Source organism: Pinus tabuliformis, chromosome 5_2 (genome assembly GCF_031772625.1).
Source record: "Pinus tabuliformis cultivar Carrire ecotype Pingquan chromosome 5_2, CPIR1, whole genome shotgun sequence".
NCBI classification, from domain to species: domain Eukaryota; kingdom Viridiplantae; phylum Streptophyta; class Pinopsida; order Pinales; family Pinaceae; genus Pinus; species Pinus tabuliformis.
The window spans coordinates 508,605,046-508,611,868 of record NC_142306.1 but is presented as its reverse complement, the minus strand read 5'-3'; positions in this window follow the sequence as shown (position 1 = coordinate 508,611,868).

Sequence of the window (6,823 nt, the reverse complement as noted above, 5' to 3'; positions counted from 1 at the left end):
GAGAAGATCAGTTCGATAAAGAAGGCAACCAAAAAGGTATAGTCCATCTGCTTTCTTTTCAAATTTTGCTTTATTTATTACTGATGATGATCCCAAAACTATGAAGGAAGCAATAGATTCAGAGGATGGAAAACTCTGGAAAGAGGCCATGGTTGATGAAATGGCATCTTTGCAGAAAAATGAGGCTTGGGATCTGGTGGAGTTGCCAGCTGGAAGGAAACCCATTGCCAGTAAATGGGTGTTCAAGAAGAAGACAAATTCAAAAGGAAAGGTGGAGAGATACAAAGCTCGGTTGGTAGAAAAAGGTTATTCCCAAGTGTTGGGAATTGATTTTGGTGATATTTTTTCTCCTTTTTCCAAGGTAGCTTCTATTAGATTACTTCTATCTGTTGTTGCTGCTTTTGATTTTGAGGTAGAACAGATGGATGTGAAGACAAAATTTCTTCATAGGGATCTGGAAGAGGAGATCTACATGAAGCAACCTGAAGGCTTTGTGGTGAAGGGTAAGAAAGAAGTGGTACGCAAGTTAAATAAAGTCTTTGTATGGGTTAAAACAGTCACCAAGGATGTGGTATCAGAAATTTGATACATTTATACGGGAACTTGGATTCACCAGAAGCAAAGCAGATCATTGTGTGTATTTTAAATTAATTGGTGACTGTGTTATTTATCTGGTCTTGTATGTGGATGATATGTTGCTGGTTGGAAATTACAAAGAAATTATCCAGGATTTGAAGACCCATTTGTCCTCCAAATTCAACATGAAATATCTTGGTGCTGCAAACTATATTTTGGGCATGGAAATTAAAAGATATTGGACAAAGAGGAAGCTATGGTTAAACCAGAGGAAGTATGTCTAGACAATATTGCAGAGGTTTAATATGCGGGATAGTAAACCTGTGAAGGTTCCTATTCATGTAGGTGTAAATTTATCTGCTGAATAGTGTCCCAAGACACAAGAAGAGGAAGAGGAAATGTCCTGTGTTCCATATGCAAGTGCAATCGCTTACCTGATGTATCAGATGGTCTATACTAGACCAGATATTACACATGCAGTGGGAGAATTGAGCAAGTTTATGTCAAAACTAAGGAAGGAGCATTGGATAGCAGTGAAATTGGTTTTCAGGTATTTGCATGGCACTAGTGATTATGGTTTGTGCCACCAAGGAAGACCAATATTGGATAGAGTGTTGGATATTCATGGCTTTGTTGATGCAGACTGGCCTGGAGATCTGGATTAGAGAATATCTACAAGTGGAAATGTGTTTAACCTATTTGGAGTTGCAGTCAATTGGATGAGTAAGAAACAATCTGTAGTGGCACTATCAACTACAGAGGCAGAATACATGGTAGCCACTCATGCAAGCAAGGAAGTAGTTTGGTTGCAGAGATTTTGTTCAAGTATGGGGTTAGTACAGGGAGCTATAAGGATAAACTGTGACAGCCAAAGTGTAATTTTCTTGGCAAAGAACCCTGCATATCATTCAAAGACAAAGCACATCAATGTTCAGTATCACTTTTTGAGGGATATGATAGAAGACAAAAAGGTGTTGTTGGTAAATGTGGACACTTTGAAGAATACTCCAGATGTATTGACAAAATCTGTGAGCTCTGAGAAGTTCTCTTGGTGGAGAGAAACAATTTGCATTGCAGGGATCAATAAATGACTAAGCTCTCCTCTGGCCTCCTATGGAAAGAAAACAACAAGTGGGAGAATGTTGGGTTGTGTTATATTCTTTCCACGACTAGCACACGTAGTTAACCGGGGGGTTAGAAGGAGTGGAACCCCCCCTTCATTATGCTAATTGCATAGTGTGGGGGTCACAGGGGGTTTGAGGGGTGTAGGTAACCTGACTCTATGGGGTCTGGGGCAGCACCCTGGGAAATTTTGTTTTTGGACCCTAAATTAGGTTGGGGAGACGTACCTATGGTTTTGTGAATGATTGTTCGCACATGGTTTTGGACGCGATGGTTTTCGGTCCATGGTTTTCGATGCGATGGTTTTTAGTCCATGGTATTGGATGCTTCGACATGTATAAATATGTATTGTAACATTGAAAGGAACATAATGAAAAAAAAAACTGGTAGTCCTGGTTTTGGGATCCAGGGGAAATCTCTATGTACATTTGTTTTATATTTTATGCTCTCGCATTATTTGTTTTATCTGTTTTAGAATTCGTATGTAGGCAATTTATGTATCGGGTTAAAACCTACAAACTTGTACAATGGAATGAGGAAGTAATCAATTAGCTTTTCCATTACTCCTTTGTGGTTTCACTCTAAAATAAGCTTGCAGTAAATTTCCATGATAGGATCTCTTGGTGACTAGGTGCAATTCAGGCTAGGAAATGAATTGTGAGTGCATATTGCATCCAACAATTAGGAAGACAAGTAGACTTTCGCCTTCTTTCCCTCAGGAGGATTTTGAGCATTAGCTAAATGGATTTTCAACTGTGAGCCAACAAGTATGACCAGTTGAATGGTTTTCCTTTGTTCATAATGTGATTAAGTAAGAATGCCCACCCTTCGGGGAAGGCATCAGTACTTTGCTGACCATAGATCTTGTAACATAGAACTATCATGTAATGATAAACCTTCCTACGAGATTTTTTCTTGTAGGGGTTGATGTATGTCTAATGGAATGTTTTTGGCTCTTTCGCCCAACCTTTGAAAACCTCCTTTGTGTTCATAGTAGATGGTGGTTGCATAGAAGTAAGAATACATGAGCGATTCTGACTCTAATAAATGGTACATGATATGGTATACCAGTGTCAGGAAAGAGGTAAACCTTTATCCGCTGACATTTCTAAGAGTCATTGTCTTGGAATATGTTTGAGAAATTATCCAGCTGACAATGTCTACAAATGGGAAATATGGGTACCTGCATGAAATCTTGTGTAACTCTAACCTTTACACATTAATAGACACCTGTCAGTCTTCAAAATATTCTTTGAAGCTTCTTGCTAAGAATGCCTCAATCACTTTGTGACATGTGATGTTTGACTCTTTCTTTATAAAAAGTTCAGTATCTAAGAAAACTGGAAATCTCACTGGAGTACTCTCAACTTCCTGTCTGATGATTCTTTATGTATTTTCCTTTGAGGTAGATATCTTAGGGGCCATGATAAGGGTGATTGATTAATAGAAGTTCTCAACAACTGCAATACTTGTAGGAGGAAAATGCACTCATGGAAAACATGAATTAGCTTTAGAAAAATGACTCACAAAGAAATATTAAGGTAGTAGGCACAAGACTGAGAGGGAAAATTGTACAATTCCTGAGATAGGGGAAGAGATTGGTTTCAGGAACTACGCATTTCATAGTCTCAATAGCTAGGGGAGAAGCTTGAGGCTTGAATTTTCTCAATGCATAGTCTTAGCCCGAGAATACTAAGGGAGAGACTACGCATTGCGCAATATCAGTTGCCAAGGATGAGGCTTGAGCCCTGGAATAGTGCAATTCACAGTTAGTCAATCCAGATACTACACATTGCATAGTCTCAGAGGTCAATCATGAGGATTAAGCCTTTGGCTTGAGCAATGCCCAGTTGAGCAAGGCAACTGCTGGTGAAGTGAAGGGGACATCTACCCAGAAAGAGGATGGGAAAGTGGAAGATCTGAGTGACAGTGCAAGTAGGAGAGCATAACTAACTAAGGAAACATATATCAGTGAAGATCAAGTGTAGAATATCAACATGCAAAAGTAAAATCAAACATGCATAGGGAGTCTCCAAAACGATGACCACTAATGGGAAAAATCAATAAAGCTGATGTGACACTTGTAGAACATGAATGACGGATTAAACTAACACTTGTAAAAGATAATATAAGTTAAAATTCCAGAAATCATGAAAAGAAATAAGAAAACTAGTACTCACATAAGCGAAATGACAAAAAGTGACAAAAAAGGCAACAAAAGATGACAAAATAAAAACTCACCCAAAAAAGCGCCACAGACTCTACCGAAGGCTCCTTGATATCCTTAGGAAGTTTGGAGATCTAATATTGAATTTGAAAATGAGATCTATGGGCATCTATTATATAAATCTAGAATAGTTAGGGATTATGTCGCACATGCCTAAAATCAAGGATAAAGTGACACTTGGTGGAAAATCCAAAAATAGAAACTTGTGCCATCCTTTGGGAAACTAATTATCCACTGCATGTTTTCTGGAGATTTATTTTTTTCTTTTTTTGGAAACTAGTGATTCACACTACCAAGAAGGATTGTGCATTTCCCAACCACGAGGGATTGGGCAACTCCTTGACTTAATGGATTTCGTAGTTTCTCAGAGTAAAGGAAGCTTTGTGCAATTTCTAAGCTCAAGGTCGGGGTGTCCCCCAAAATTGCGCATTTTCTAAGCTCAAGGTTGGCCTACCTATCTAGATTGCACAATTTAGATCCTAAAGGCTAGCATGCCTTCCAATATTGTGCAGTTTCTGGAGGGAAGAACGACAATGCTACAAGGCACGGGCTGAAGCTTGCTTGTGATTGAAAAGATTTGGGTCGGGATCAAAACAAGAAATCACAAGCATAGCATGAAGATATAAGTATTTAACATAACATGAATACTTGACATCAGTAAATGATAAGCCCTCATGGATAGAACAGAGGCTCCAAAATCAAAGCATGGGCAAAATTTTCGAGGGTGGTTCTAGCAACTACAACACTTGGAAAAACACTGGTAGAACTCCAACTCTCTGAATGGGTCTTACTTCATGTAAAATATGTCTAACTCTTCAAGAATTATTGTTTAGTTCATTGATCACCATAGCTTCTTTACTTATCTTAATTTAAGGACATAGTCACTACCATTATCTACATCAGCGACACACTAACAAATACAAGTCAAACTCAGTTGTTTCGATTGAGGATGAGCAGTATATAGATACATAAGTGAAAAAGGATTGTGAGAGTCTTGGTTTTCATCTATATTTTTTCTCCACTACCAACTGGCCTGGAGAGTTCCCCAATGGAGTTTCTTACTTCACCTCCCTGCGCAAGAAGCCTTTCTCTTCTTTTTCCATTTATTATTATATTATTTTTTGTATTTTTGTTCAAAAAGTTGTGCATCGAGACTTATCAATTTAATGAGGCAGAAGAGGGATCCTGACTTATTGAGAGAAGAATAGGTTCTCCCTTTAGAGAAGGACATTTATACTCCTCTGAAAAACATCTCACTTGTTAAGTTTTCCTCCGCTCCTTACTCTACTCGAATTAGTTGACAAGATGAACCAAACAATTATAAAATCGAATAGAGTAGGTGGTAATAGTAATATATTAAGCATCATGATTCCACTATGTTTTTTTCTGAAAAAGAGTGTATTTTCCATCAGGGTATCATCGACTAAAGGTGCAATATCTATTCAGAGAGAGGGAACAAACATATAACCAAGCATTGACAGTAGCAGAATTTCCTCTCGAACTTCATCATGCTTACTTAGAAACCAAACATGGTCTCATGCAGAAGCTATTCTACAATGAAATGAAAGAAAAGAGTAGGGTGGAAATTAAATCAAAATAAAACAGGGGAAAGAAAACAAACAAACTACTCCTACTCCTAAACTAATCGAGAATATGCCTGGCTTACTTAAAATGAAACTTCAAGTGCAACAATTCATGAATAGGTTGGCCTTTATGGGCAAGGGAATCCATATTCACAAAGATATTCAAGAATAAAAGTTGAAAGGAAAGATAAATTTATACATGCAACAACATTCAAAGAGTGAAAATTCACGCAAATAAAGTGAAAAACTTGTGTTTCACAAAAAAGCTCGTCAAGTATGATTCCTCCAATGATTGAGCGATAGCATCGTGAAAAACAAATAGAGGTTGTGAATATTGTGGAAAGGATTGATTTTAAATTTACGCAATCGAATGATGAGGATACTTGAAATATAAAGCATTATTTTGATCATGATTGTGACTAGCCTCAAGACTGTGAGAGCCTTACATAACCATTAGCATAGGTTGAAGTGCCTTGACAACTTGTGGTAGTTCCAAGACATTAGACGGTATATAATCAAAAATTGGTGGCTTAGAAAGATAAATAGTAGAAAAATCAAAATCATGACTACATGAATCAATGAATAGATCATGAAAACCATGATCAAAAAGTTCAACATTGAAAATAAAGGCATCATCTTGATCTGACGAATCATAGAGGGGAAGATTGAAAACAAGAAATTCTACTCTTTGTTTCTTCAGAATGATCAGATGATTGATGGGAAAGATATGGAAAATAAGATTCTTCCTCTCCATGTTCAAGTGTAAAATTGACATTCCATGAGTTCTAAGTGTGATCATAATTAACATCGTCAAAAATTGATTCCCCAATAGATTCAATAGGTATGAAAAAATCGTGGAAGTTGTTAAGATAATGAGGGAGAGGCAACAAAGGAGAAAGATCAACTTGTAATGCATATTCTTGTTAAGAGATAGAATCCCACACATTTTCATCATAAATGATATTGCAACTTTACTAGTCAACACTAACTGTGTCCTGAGTTTGACCCTCAAGAAAATCAGAAGAAATGATTGAAACTAATGGATACAACAACTCACAATCGGGAGGACCAAAAGAACCAATAGATGGAGGGCGAAGAGAAAGAACATCACCATAAAAATCACATATGTCGTTTAAATTTTGAATATGTGAGATGGGAGAAGATGGTGGTAGATCAATAGATGGACTCTCAAGTTCTCCAATATCAACCTGCATAAATGGAGTTATATGATAAGAGGAAGAAAAAGAGTCACTTGAAATGTCAACTTCCTTTGTCATGGATTTGGGAGATCCATAACAAGTATATCTTGGGATAC